General features: G+C 33.9%; 1 protein-coding gene across 1 annotated transcript in view; it reads right to left on the bottom strand.

Moving 5' to 3' along the window:
- Positions 1-9,636, bottom strand: part of cpt1a2b (carnitine palmitoyltransferase 1A2b) — a 59,504-nt gene extending 49,868 nt beyond the window's left edge. The window contains exon 1 of the mRNA XM_059348519.1: positions 9,465-9,636. The gene's annotated coding sequence lies outside the window, so the exon portion shown is untranslated. The remainder of the gene's footprint in view (positions 1-9,464) is intronic.
- Between the last annotated feature and the right edge of the window lie 4,892 nt (positions 9,637-14,528).

Below are 14,528 nucleotides of genomic sequence, written 5' to 3'. Positions count from 1 at the left end.
AAACTTTTGACCAGTAGTGTATATATATATATACATATATTGGCTTTTCACAAACAAACATGTGATTTCTCTGTGTTTTACCTTTTACCTGAGCCATAAAGCCAGAAAATATTTAATATTTCACCGGGCCTGTGGTAAAGGTCGTGGCACATTGTCAACAGGATTTATAAATGTTTTTCATAATTTGTTTTATGACATCACCAGTCTATAAAGCTTGTTTTATAAGGCAGCAGAGAGCGGAGTGTGTTTGCTGTGTGACAATACGTGAGTAATTTCATGTGTCAGAGGAATGTTGTTGACCTGCTGCAGCACCAACAACACACTCAGCTCCTCATAATAAACCGGGTTATACAGCAACGCTTTCATTAAAACGCAGCATGTATACAGGAAAAATCAGCTGCCCTTTATGACTGAAATGTAATATCCTTATATGCAAATTCCTGCACTTTCCAATGTGCAAGTGACTCAGATATTAACAGAATTGAATGTAGTGTGCAGAGGTAATGGGCAAATGAATCGGAAGTCATTCCTCTTTGTGGATTGATAAAATATACTAGAGGTGGGAAAAAAAGAAAAAAATGGGCAATATTTAGCACCATCGGGCCGTCGGAGGAGAAGGAGAAGGAGAAGGAGAAGGAGAAGGAGAAGGAGAAGGAGAAGAAGAAGAAGAAGAAGAAGAAGAAGAAGAAGAAGAAGAAGAAGAAGAAGAAGAAGTTCATTCTGTGTGTAATGGGATCTATACAGTATATATATATATATATATATATATATATATATGTTACAATATGTGGGGAATCCAGGTTATTCTCAGCAGCACATGGTTCTACCTCTTTTATTTTCTAGTACGGCTTCAGGAAGTCAGATATCTGGTATTGTCTCTGTCACGTTGCTTTGATTTAGCTCCTTTATTTCCTGTAAGTCACTGAAACTCATTTAGAATCAGAAAGTCTTTGATCCATTGATCCCTTTTACTGGATAAACAGACAACAGCTGCTCAAAGGGAAAAAGGAAAAGATCCACAAGCTCAAATGCTAAGCTAAAGGTTTTGAGAGACGTCCACTGTGTGTGTGTCCACTGTGTGTGTGTGTGTGTATGTGTGTGTGTGTGTGTGGTTAGGTGTGTGTGTGTGTTAGTTGGAGAGATGCCAGAGAGCATCCTGTACTGTATAATTCACAGCTGTTGCATATAAACAAGGTCTCTGGTAGATTATATGACGACATATATACAGTTACAGTCACACAACCTATAGAAAGTAGGTCAACATATAATCTGTCAGGTTATTATATAACCTATATTTCTCGCTTCCCACAGCTTTATTCTCACAACTGCTTGTGCATGATTGTGTGTGTGTGTGTGTGTATTACTGAATGAAAGAGGACTGAAAAAGACAGAGATGTACATGTCTAATGACTAACTAAACTAATGAAGTTCTTCTCCGGGACACCACCAGGATAACGGGGACATTTGCATGTGTGTTTATAACTCACAACAACGGAGTAAATCTTCTCATCCTGTGTAAGGTATGTATATATATATAATATATATATATATATCACACACACACACACACACACACACACACACACACACACACACACAGGTGCTGGTCATATAATTACAATATCATGAAAAAGTTGATTTATTTCAGTAATTCCATTCAAAAAGTGAAACTTGTATAATGTATACATTCATTCCACACCGACTGATACATTTCAAGTGTTTATTTCTTTTAATTTGGATTATTTGATTATTATTATAACTGACAACTAATGAAAATCCCAAATTCAGAATCTCAGAAAATTAGAATAGTACTTAAGACCAATACAAAAAAAGGATTTTTAGAAATGTTGGCCAACTGAAAAGTATGAACATGAAAAGTATGAGCATGTACAGCACTCAATGGAATGAATGTATATAGTATACAAGTTTCACTTTTTGAATGGAATTACTGAAATAAATTATCTTTTTCATGATATTCTAATTATATGACCAGCACCTGTATATATACTGCCCTACAAAGCAAATAGGCAGTAAGTAGGCAGAGTGCAGAACTGAGAAAATGACTTTAAAGTTCTCCTGTAATCCAGCTGTTTAGTTACTGTACAAACCATTTTTCTCCAAAACGTCACATTTGAGATAAGATGTTTTGTCACATAACAAAGGATGCTTTAAGGGACTTTGAACATGGCATGGTTTTTGGTCATTTAATGTATTTTTTGGTCATTTTGTGTCTTTTTTAGTCATTTGTGTCTGTTTTGGTCAATTTGTGTCTTTTTGTGGTCAATTTGAGTCCTTTTTTGCTTAATTTTATGTAATTTTGTGGTCAATTTGATTCTTTTTTGGGTAATTTTGTGTCTTTTCTGACAGTTTCCTGCAAGTTGTTACTTTCCAAGGAGTCTCTGGCTTGAAGCTGACTGTTACACACTCAGGAGGTCAGAATGGACCTTTAAACTGATAGCAAGGGACTTAGATTAAAAGGAACAATAAAATATAAAAATATATATATAAATACACAGACAGAGAGATGATTTAGCTGTTGTCTGCTTCATTATTTGTCCAAAATTCGTCGTATCAACTGAGTTTGTCTGATCTGAACTGTGAGATTCTGTTCAGTGAGTGAACAGACGGACAACATCCATGTTAAATTGGGGGTTGCAACTCAAAAAGTGTTTCACAAACTGCTGATCTACTGGGATTTTCACACACAACCATCTCTAATTTACAGAGAATGGTCAGAAAAAGAGAAAATATCCAGAGAGCCTTGATGCTTGTTGATGCCAGAGGTCAGAGGTCAGAGGAAAACAGCCAGATTGGTTTAACAGTAACTCAAATAATCACTCCTTACTACTAAGATATGCAAAAACAGTGGCTGGTGAGTGTGTGTGTGAGTGTGTGTGTGTGTGTGTTTAGCTCTATAACTCATGTGATAACAATGAAGGAGAGGCACAAACTGGAGCTAATCCAAACATGATTGTTGCCGTGGTTACAGTTCATTATTTTGTCTCCAAGGAGAAGTTGATATCTGGGACCAAACACAACAGGTTTAGACCAGATCAGGGGTCAGACACCTTTTTGATACTGAGTGCCATTTTTACATTTTCTTGTCATCAGTGTGCCATATATCAACATTAAGGAGAACAATTTAATTATTTAAATCTCCAACAGAGCTTTACTGGAGGTCAAGATTCTTCTTGATTTAATTTAAAGCTGAATTTTGACCAAAAAGTAGCAGGTAGGTAATGAGACCATCAGGTACTTTTGAAGGTGCTAAAAAGGTTATGAAACCATATCAGACCAACCTTTCAGTAGTTTTCAGTAATAAATTTAACAAATAGTTAACTTTTTTTACCTGCTGTGGTTACAAATTACATGCACAGTTCCCATTCAGCTGCTTTAAATGACATTCCCTCATTTACAAATGGTGCAACAGCAGCAAATGTCAAAAAAAGGAGAATTAAATGTAACAAACAGAAATTTGAGCACGATACAATATTGCTGCCCTCCTTCTCCCAGAGGTCATTTGGCATGCAGATGAGAGGGCACTTCAACATTTAAAAACAAAACTCAGTTATGGATAATGTGTCATTAGTTATGCCAGCTATTCTCAACCAATTGGGGTTTTTTTGGTCACTGTGGGTTTTTTGTCATTTTGTGTCCTTTTAGGTCATTTTGTGTCTTTTTTTTATCCATTTTGTTTCTTTTTTGAGACATTTTGTTTCTTTTTTTGAGACATTTTGTTTCTTTTTTTGAGACATTTTGTGTCTTTTTTAGTCATTTTGTGTCTTTTTTGGTCATTTTGTGTCTTTTTTTGATTATTTTGTGGTCCATTCGTGTCTTTTTTGGTCAATTTGTGCCTCTTTTGGGAATTTTGTGTCCTTTTTTGGTCATTTTGTTTCCTTTATTTGGTCATTTTGTTTCTTTTTTGGGTGATCTGAACTGTGCGTGTGAGATTGTGTTCAGTGAGTGGGGGTCACGGACAACATGCATGTTAAATTGGGGGTCGCGACTCAAAAAGGTTGAGAACTACTGAGTTAAGCCACCAAGCCAGTTGTGGCAGCAGAGCCTAAGATTGCAGATCCCTGGACTAGATAGACACAAAACCCAGCAGTGAGCTGGTATCACTCAAAAAAAAAAAAAAAAACTGGTTACACTTTCAACCTGTTTAAACTTTAACTCTCTACTTTGGAAAATTATTACCATCTGTTTTTGCTGAGACATAGTGAGTAGGCAAAATAAGCTTGTAAGTGAATATAAACAGGTGTCAAACATCACTGTGGCTTAAATGCAACAATAATTAATTAGTACAGTGATTTCCAAAGTTTTTCTACTGGGCCCCCTTTCTATCTAAATTGGGGTCGCAAGATGATTTCTGGGGGTCGCCAAATCATTTAGGAAGTCAGCTCTGTCTCCACTGTGTTAAAGTGTTCATGTGTTTTAGTCTTTTTGGTCATTTAATGACTTTTTTTTGTCATATTGTGTCTTTTTTGTCATTTTGTGTCTTTTTGTGGTCATTTTTTGGTCAATTTTGAGTCCTTTTTTGCTTAATTTTATGTAATTTTTTGGCCATTGTGTTTTATTTTTTGTCATTTTGTGTCTTTTCCGGTGAATTTGTCTTTTATGGTCATTTTGTTTCTTTTTCTGGGCTATTTTGTGTCTTTTTTTGGTCATTTTGTGGTAAATTTTGAGTCCTTTTTTGCTTAATTTTATGTAAATTTTTAGCCATTTTGTGGTCAATTTGATTCTTTTTTGGGTAATTTAGTGTCTTTTCTGACAAATCCCAAAGTAGCAAGTTATTACTTTTCTAAAAGGTTGAGAACTACTGCTCTAAATGACAGTTTTTGCTGATATTTACATTTAAATTTACAATAGAAAACCCACTGGTGAAGTTCTGGCAACCACAGCTGCCGGTATTTTACGGCAAATTAAACAGATTTTTTTTTTTTTTTACAGTGCAGCATTGGAGAACAATGCAATTAATTCAATTTAGCCCCTTTTGTAACCCTGGGGCCCCCCTAGGGGACACGCCCCCCAGTTTGGAAACCACTGATTCATTGATGTAAGGGTTTTCATTCTGCTCAAACACTTAAGGAGGAAAAAAATAGGTCGTCTGATCTGGTAAAGATAGTATTGAGCGACAGGTTTTACCTGCCGGAGCTGACAGGTAGGAGGCCCGGCAGGAATTCACTCCGTCAAACCGGCTCAGCGTGCACACGATCACACAGTAAATCAGCCTCGGTCACGTTATTCACATGTTAGTGACTCGCTAACTGCAAGATCAAGAGAAACGGAGAACAAATAGTCTGCAGCATAGACATATATACATATGTCTATGGTCTGCAGGCTGTTTATTCATGCTCCAAGACGGTTCAACAACTAAACAGCCTCAGGTTTATTTATTTACTAGTTCTACTGGTTTGTTTTGCTTTGTTTGTTTTCTCTCTTTTGCACAGATACCAAAAAAATAGCTTCCATATAATCACCCTGTTAAAATAATAGTCCAACTTGTTTTTTCAAGTTTTGCAGGAAACACAAAAACTTCACCTAAAGTGCAACATATGACATTTATTATTGATCATTTCATTAAAAAAGGATCTAACAAAGGATGTAAAAAATGTTTACAGAAATGACAGTAAAACACTGTCAAATACATTAGAAATAGGGCGTAAAATTATAAATTGTATATCACCGTATTAGACACTTTTAATTACCGTAAATCAAAGAATAGCACAAAAATTTTACTTTTACTGTCATAAACTGGAAGAAACACAGTTTTGCTGTCTTTTTGTGGTCAATTTTGAGTCTTTTTTGCTTGATTTTATGTAATTTTTTGGTCATTTTGTTTCCTTTGTTGGTGATTTTTTCTTTTTCTGTGCTATTTTGTGTCTTTTTTGGTGAATTTGTCTTTTATGGTCATTTTGTTTCTTTTTCTGGGCTATTTTGTGTATTTTTTTTGGTCATTTGGACACTTTTAATTACCGTAAATCAAAGAATAGCACAAAACTTTTACTTTTACTGTCATAAACTGGAAGAAACACAGTTTTGCTGTAAAAAAAAATATTACATTTGCATGCAAAATTTATGGAGAAATACCATGTGTGAATGAATGACACAATAACCCTAAAAACAACAGTCAGTCTAAATCAGCTATTCTTAACCTTTCAACCTTGAAACTTCACCAAAAGTGTAACATATGACATTTATTATTGATCATTTCATTAAAAAAGGATCTAACAAAGGATGTAATAACACTGTGTGTAAATTATGTAACTTAAGAGAAATAAATGACTTAGGCATTTATTTGAACATGTCTTTGTGACTTAAGCAAAATATGGTAACACTTTATTTTGAAGGGGCCTACATAAGAGTGACACAAGCCTGTCAGAAACATGACATGACAACTATCATGAGCATTAATGTTACTTCAAAGTGTCATTAATGTTCATGACACATCCCATGTCATGTTTAAGACACGCTCATGTCACTCTTATGTAGACACCTTCAAAATAAAGTGTTACCAATATTAGAGTCAACAATAAAACACTGATAACTAAACAATCTCCCTCTAGCTCTTCTTTGCTGGGTTCTTATCTGATATATATGAATGTGGTTTGTTAAAGAAGTGATCTGATCAACTGAGGATGTAGGGGATTTTTTTTATTTATTTTAGGCAAAAAAAAAATCTATTTTGACAAAAAATGACTTAGGCGATTATTTTAACAGTGCCATAATTAGCTAAAGTGACAAACTGCTTCCTATATATCCCTCCGTGTTCGAGAAATATTTTTATTTTAATTCATAGGCCTGTATGTAAATAAGTTACATATTTGCCTTTGCATTTAACTTTCAACTTTAGAGTTTTTTTGGAGATAAACTGCACTGAGGACCAGTGGTGGAATGTAACTAAGTACATTTACTCAAGTACTGTACTTAACCCTTTGATGCGCAACATGGGTCTAAAGTGACCCGACTGAGGTTTTAATTTTCTATATTTTTGCAATAAATAAATTTTATCATTCAGTATTCCAGGTTTTCCTCAATCAATTTGTTTTTGATCATCATACATCCTAATATTTTTGTTTTTCATTTCTTACTTTTTGAATAAAAACCCTTTCATTATCACTACGCTTCTAATGCACAACATGGGTCAAAAAATTTAATTATGGGGGTATTGTGTGTATAATTTTAAGGAAAAATGAATTTAATCAATTTTGGAATAAGGCTGAAACATAAAAAAATGTGGAAAAAGTGAAGCTCTGTGAAAACCTTCCAGATACACTGTATGTGTGACAAAATGATACATAAACATGTTAAATATATTAAATATATGAGTGTGGAAAGTAACTATTTGAAACAAATTATTATTATTATTATAGTATTAGGTCATTTCATTTTAAATCAAATTTGGATGAATGAGTCATTTCTGACCCATGTTGTGCATTAGAAGTGTTGTCCATATGTTGTGCATCAAAGGGTTAAGTACGATTTTGAGATATTTGTACTTTACTTGAGTATTTCCATTTTATGTTACTTTATACTTCTACTTCACTACATTTTGAGGCAAATATTGTAGTTTTTACTCCACTATATTTAGCTGCCAGTTTTAGTTACTTTTCAGTTCAAGATTTAACATAAAAACATAATTAATATGAAATGTTTGTGAACATGTTAACATGTTTTAAATTGAACATCATAAGAGTATATTTAGTAAAAATGAGCCCTACCTTGGGAAAATTAAAAGAGTTATTTATAATAACCCAACAATATATATTTAGAATATATAAAACAATCTGAGTGGGTCCATTCTGCATAAAAAGTACTTTTACTTTTGATACTTTAAGTACATTTTGATGCTGATACTTTTGTTCTTTTACTTCAGTAAGTTTTGAATGCAGGACTTTTACTTGTAGTGGAGTAATTTCACAGTGTGTATTAGTACTTTTACTGAAGTAAGGGCTCTGAATACTTTTCCCACCACTGGTTGTATGTACCGACATGTTTGTGCATGGTGGGAAATAATGAAAAAACTGAGCTGGATAAAAGCATCAATACAAACAGTCTTTATAATAAATAATCTTAATATATTTCAAAAATATTTAACAATCTGAGTGGGTCCATTCTGCATAACAAGTACTTTTACTTTTGATACTTTAACCCATTGAGGCCTAAAACGCCTGTAAAACCTCTGGGCGATTTTAAAATCAGCCCCTAAAACCTGAAGTTTTTCTGGAAATTCAACAGAAGTGTTCATGTGTTTTAGTCTTTTTGGTCATTTAATGTCTTTTTTGTCATCTACTGTACTGTAGTGGAGTGATTTCACAGTGTTGTATCAGTACTTTTACTTAAGTAAGAGATCTGAATACTTTTTCCACCACTGCTGAGGACTGTAGCGTTAGCTTACAGGCTGTGGATTCAATAGGTTGGGCCTATTTAGCTATAGTAGGCTAGTAAGTAACACCATTAATAAAAAGGGACCAGTGGCGGTTCTAGACCAGTTTTACTGTGAGGGCCAAGGATGGGCCAGTGTTTAATCAGAGGGACACATTAACACATGAAAAAATGGCAAAGATGATATTTAAGCATTCAAAATCTTTGAGTGTCTTGAACAAGATACAAAATGAAACGACAGAATAACCAAAAAAAACCCACAGAAGACATAAAAATGACCAAAAAAAAGACACAAAATGACCAAAAAAAGACACAAAATAACTAAAACAGACACATAAATGACACCAATGACAAAAAAGACACAAAATGACAAAAAAAGACACAACAAACAGACACAAAATTACAAAAAAAAGACACAAATGACCAAAAAAAGACACAACAACAGACACAAAATGACAAAAAAAAGACACAAATGACCAAAAAAGACACAAAATAACTAAAACAGACACATAAATGACAAAAAAAGACACAAAATGACCAAAAAAAAGACACAACAAACAGACACAAAATGACCAAAAAAGACACGAAATTACTTACAAAGACACGTAAAGACATGAAAAGGATTCAACATTCAACATTAATAAAATGGGACGTTAGCAGGTAGATTTCTCAGCTCATAGCTGGGAGTTGTTTTTAACATGTGGCTGAAAAACCAGTTCCCTTTAAGGAAATAGTTTTAGTGTGCAGCCATGCTCTCCATCACTGCATCATCAGTTACTGTGTGTGTGTGTGTGTGTGTGTGTGTGTGTGTGTGGGTGGAAACAAACACCCACAGCTGCCAAATCAACAAATACACAGCAGAATATAATACTTCAGTGGAAGCACCGTGGTTTTTTTCAGCATGCTCTGCAGCCCAGAGTAACACCACAGTTATCCAACAGACAGGAGTCCATTCATGCTGGAACATCTCCCTCCCAGTACGACACACAAAAGCCAACAAACAGAAGCTAAAAACATTAAATAAAGAGAAAGAGCGACAGCAGCTCGACGCGGGATGATAAAATAAGATTAAAATGTACCTGAAGTGAAGCTTGAGGAGGTTTTTGTGTGAAAGTGTTGATCCAGAAGCTTCTTTATTTGCACCACTCCCTTCTTCTTCTCCAGGCGGAGGGCTCTGAGCTTTAGACTAGACCCGCTGACTGACTGCTGCCGGCAGAGGTGATCTATGAGGGAGAGGAGGAGTCACTCCGAGGAGAAACACGGGCCCAACTGGCGCTGGGTAAATAGGCGTTCACTTTGACGCATGCGCTGTAGCTGTGGCCATTTAGATGATAGATAGATAGATAGATAGATAGATAGATAGGTAGATAGATAGATAGATAGATAGATAGATAGATAGATAGATAGATAGATAGATAGATAGATAGATAGATAGATAGATAGATAGATAGATAGATAGATAGATAGATAGATAGATAGATAGAATAACCAAAAAAAAACCCACAGAAGACATAAAAATGACAAAATAAAAACAAAATGACCATAAAAAGACACAAAAAAGACACATAAATGACACCAATGACAAAAAAGACACAAAATAACAAAAAAAAGACACAAAATAAATAAAAAAGACACAACAACAGACACAAAATTACTCAAAAAAGACACAAATGACCAAAAAAGAAACAAAATGACTTACAAAGACACGTAAAGACATGAAAAGGATTCAAAAATGGACAAAAGACTCCAGATAGATAGATAGATAGATAGATAGATAGATAGATAGATTTCTAACAATATCTCATTGTACACAAAATAAACCCAGAATGTTACATTGTATAATAGTTTAACTCTATGGAGTCTTATAGGGATATTTTGTCCATTTTTTAATCCTTTTCATGTCTTTGTAAGTCATTTTTGTCTTTTTTGTGTCTTTTTTTGGTAATTTTGTGTCTGTTGGTGTGTCATTTTTAGTTATTTTGTGTCTTTTTTTGGTCATTTTGTGTCTTTTTTTGGTCATTTTTATGTCTTCTGTGGGGTTTTTTTTTTGGTTATTCTGTCTTCTCATTTTGTGTATTTTTTTGGTCATTTTGTGTTTTTTTCAAGACATTTCAAATATCATCTTTGCCATTCTTTCATGTGCTAATGTGCCCCTCATACTTCAAGCAATTAAATATAAAAATACAATAAAATACAATAAAATGTAATGTAAAAATACAAATAAAGTGTCTAAAGAAGGAGTATGTATTAAGGAGTAGAATTCCAGTGCAGAATAAATATGAATATGCAGTATAAAAATGTTGGTGCTGTGAAACAAATAAGGTGCAATGAACATTAAAAAAACACACACACAAAAAAATTGATAAGCTCAGTAGTTTTCAACCTTGCTCCTTTTTTTATCATTGAGTAAACTGACAAAGTGCGATATTGTATTGATATTTTATATTCAATGTATGCATAAACAGATTGCAGAACAACATATAAAGTGTAAATAATCCCAAAAGTGAACACAATAACTGCAGTTTGTGTCAAAAGAGACGTTTTGGTGAATTTCGAGGGGGAAAAGCATCAGAAGTGAGTTTATTTTTATTTTTTAGGATTTTTTATATTCCTGTTTGTATTATGTTTTTTTCTTTATACATACAATAATACAACAATTTAAAAAGGAAATTCTGCATAATGAGTGTTTTTTACTTTTAATGCTTTAGCTTTTAGTTTGCTTCAGTTTGTTCCAGTGAACTTTCACACCTTTCTTTGTGCGAATGAAAAGTCTGGACACGTTTTCAGCGTCAGAGTGAGACCTCCTCTCATTCCGTCTCTGTGTGCAGGAAGCTGCTGCAGCCCCACCCACTCCTCACACATGGGCATACTTTTCTTTTTCTTTTTTTTTTGTTAAATAAGAGGAACTTACAGGATATAGGTCGTATGCCAGTCCTCATGCAACCTTTACAAACAAGGTCTGCTCAGCAAATGTAGACAACAACAATACCTTTGTCCCCTACAAGGTTATAATAGTTTTGGATTTTTCATTAGTTTTAGTTTCAATTTCGTTGTGAATTTTTGTTTTCAAATTCAGTTAGTTTTAGTTAGTTTTTAGAGTGAGTTTTCTAGTTTTAGTTTAGTTTTTATTTTTTGAAAATGCTTAGTTTTAGTTTAGTTTTCATTAGTTTTAGTGTTAGTTTTAGTTTTTTTGTAATGGGCTATGTGTTGGTGCCAAATTCAAAGAGGTCATAATAAATGTTTCCTTTATTTCCTTTGGTTTATCATCTCAGCCCCAATAAGGTTATTAACTGTTTTGTATTTTGGTTCTAGTGTAAACATCCCAGTCTCAGTAAACATATTCACCATGTGTTGCATGTTCAAATAGAAACACTGAATTATGAATGAAAAAAGTTGACAAAAACGAAAACTAAGGACATTTCCACTATAATTTTAGTTAGTTTTAGTTAGTTTTGTAACCACAAAATACAGTTTCAGTTAGTTATCGTTTTTTAAAAACTCTAGTTTTTATTTTTATTTCAGTTAACGAAAATGTTTTTTCAATTCTAGTTTTCGTTATTTCGTTAGTTTTCGTTAACTATAATAACCTTGGTCCCCCAACCCTCCATTACAACTTAATTTCTCATCTGTAATAGTTCTTTGCCATGAAAATGGTCATTACTATTATTATTAGTACATTTTTCAGACACCACGTTGATACAATTTTAATGTTTGCCATTCTATTGACTGATTTCACTGTGAATGTGATATATTCTGTGCTATGGTGCTATTAGCTGCTAGCTTGGTTTGCAAGTTGCAAAAATCAACAGCCTACACCAGGGATTCCCAAAGTGTGGTGCGTGGACCCCTGGGGGTGCGCGAGATGAAACTTGTAATGGCGGTCTGATAATTACACAATTACATTTTTTTCCCCCCACACAATAAAGACGTGTTATTAATTAATTAATAAATACAGGCTATTCAATTTTGTGTCATTTTTTGTTCATTTTTGCATCTATTTTGGTCATTTTGCATCTATTTTTTGGTTGTTAGGTCAATTTGTGTCTATTTTGGTCATTTTGTGTCATCTTTGGTCATTTTTGCATCTATTTTTTGGTTGTTTTGTGTATTTTTCTGTCATTTTTACATGTATTTTTGGTCAATTTCAAAATGTACTTCATCTTATAATGAAGCGTTGAAGAAGTTATCTTCTTCCATTTCCTCTGAAAAGTGGAAACTTGCACATAACTTTGTTGCATTATATTGAAACTGTGTTTCAGATTAATTCAAATAAGAGAGCGCATTGTTGTGGTGGTGATTATTTTATTATATGTGTGTTCTGGACATTTGAGCATGATTAAACATGCCTCCTTTAATATGGCTATAAAAAATCTTATTGCATTTTGTTTTTTTTGAAGGTGTGGGGGATTGGGGGTGCGTCAACCTGGTGGGGACATAGAAGGGGGAGCACGGCTAAAAAAGTTTGGGAACCGCTGGCCTACACTAAGAGTGTGTACCTCCAATTGAATGCTGAACAAAACATTTTATAGCCTCTAAAAAGTTACATTTTATGAACTGAAATCACACTTTAAAAGGGTCAAAGTTCTAAAACGAAGACACAGACAACACCCAAACCAGAGACAGTTTAAAAAACATGGATATATAAAGAGAACTGGACTCAACTTTGGAGCTGGGGTCAACTGTATTGATTTATAAAAGGGGAAGTCCAGTCTGAAAACAGGAGATACGGTCTCCTGTATTGTTCTAATCAAGACACAATCAAAACCAATCAGGGGTAATCCAATGGTAATCAAATGTGTGGGCTGGGTCTCTTCTCATAGAGAGAATTAAAAGGGCACACCTCCTTTTGTGTCTCATCATTTGCAACATTTAAAATTCTTTATTGAGCATGATAGTGTTTTGAAAGTAAAAAAAAGGTTCAAAATCACATTTTATGTTGGATTAAAGGACTAAAAAAAGACACAAAATGACCAAAAAAAGACACAAAATGACAAAAAAAGACACCAAAAGACACAAAATGACTAAAAAAAGACACAAAATGACCAAAAAAAGACACAAAATGACTTACAAAGACATGAAAAGAATTCAAAAATGGACAAAATAGCCCAAGACTCCATAGAGTTAAGTTGTTAACCCATTTCTTGTTCCCTGAAAAAGGCCTACTTGTATAATTCTGAAATGTACATTATTTTTCAGTTTTGGTTAAGCTTACCTTTTTTTATTTACCTCTGGCAGTTCACCACTTACCTTTGGACCCTTTCAAGCTGTTCATTTGACTTGAACTGCTTGAATTTCAATAAAAAACTGGAAAAATTGGGGTGTTTTAAAACTTTTGACCGGTAGTGTATATGTGAACATATTTTTGATAAAAATGGCAACATCGCTACTCGTAAACTTCGGACAGTTATGGTCTGAGGTTACTAGTGTTTTACTGGCAGGCATAAAGCCAAAAGAACAAGAAAAGAAAAGGGCAACTTGTTTGCTACGAACTGTATTTAATTTAAAAATAATAAAGATCTATGTAAGGTTTGCAACTAGGAAGAGACAGAGAGGAGCCAAGGCCAGAGATAAGGAGAGAGACATAGAGGGAGACAGCCTGGTGTTGTCTCAACAACTTCCATTGTTATTTATTGTTTTACTGGACACAGCATTGGAGGTGGAGCTCTGTTCATTCCTGTGAAAGTTGCTCAGTGGTGCAAAGAGCCACTAATAAATTGACTTACATGCATAAAAATACCTGAATCTTCTATGCCTATACTAATTTCATAATTCAACTCGATAAAATAAACATTATGCTGTATTGAAGAAGACCTAATCTAGCCATTGACACCATAAAGTCCTTAAAAAAATGTTTACAGAGGTGATAAATCAATTGAAAAGTAGTGTAATTTTCTCATAGATTTCTATACAATCGGACAGCCAGTTGAGCCCCCCTGCTGGCCATTAGAAAGAATGCAGTTTTAATGCCCTATTCTTTATATATGTCATTTTTTATGACTGTAAAATGAAACTTTTTTTCGAGCTTGCAGAAAGTGTCTGTTTTTTTTTCAATTTTTTTTTGCTTTTTTGTTTTGTTTTTTATTTATTCATCTATTAATATTTAAACTTGTTTTTTTTATTGCCTGCATGTTCGAAATAAAGAC

This window comes from Centropristis striata, chromosome 13 (assembly GCF_030273125.1).
Source record: "Centropristis striata isolate RG_2023a ecotype Rhode Island chromosome 13, C.striata_1.0, whole genome shotgun sequence".
Classification (NCBI taxonomy): domain Eukaryota; kingdom Metazoa; phylum Chordata; class Actinopteri; order Perciformes; family Serranidae; genus Centropristis; species Centropristis striata.
The sequence above is the reverse complement of the archived record's forward strand: the minus strand, read 5'-3'. Positions and strand labels throughout refer to the sequence as shown.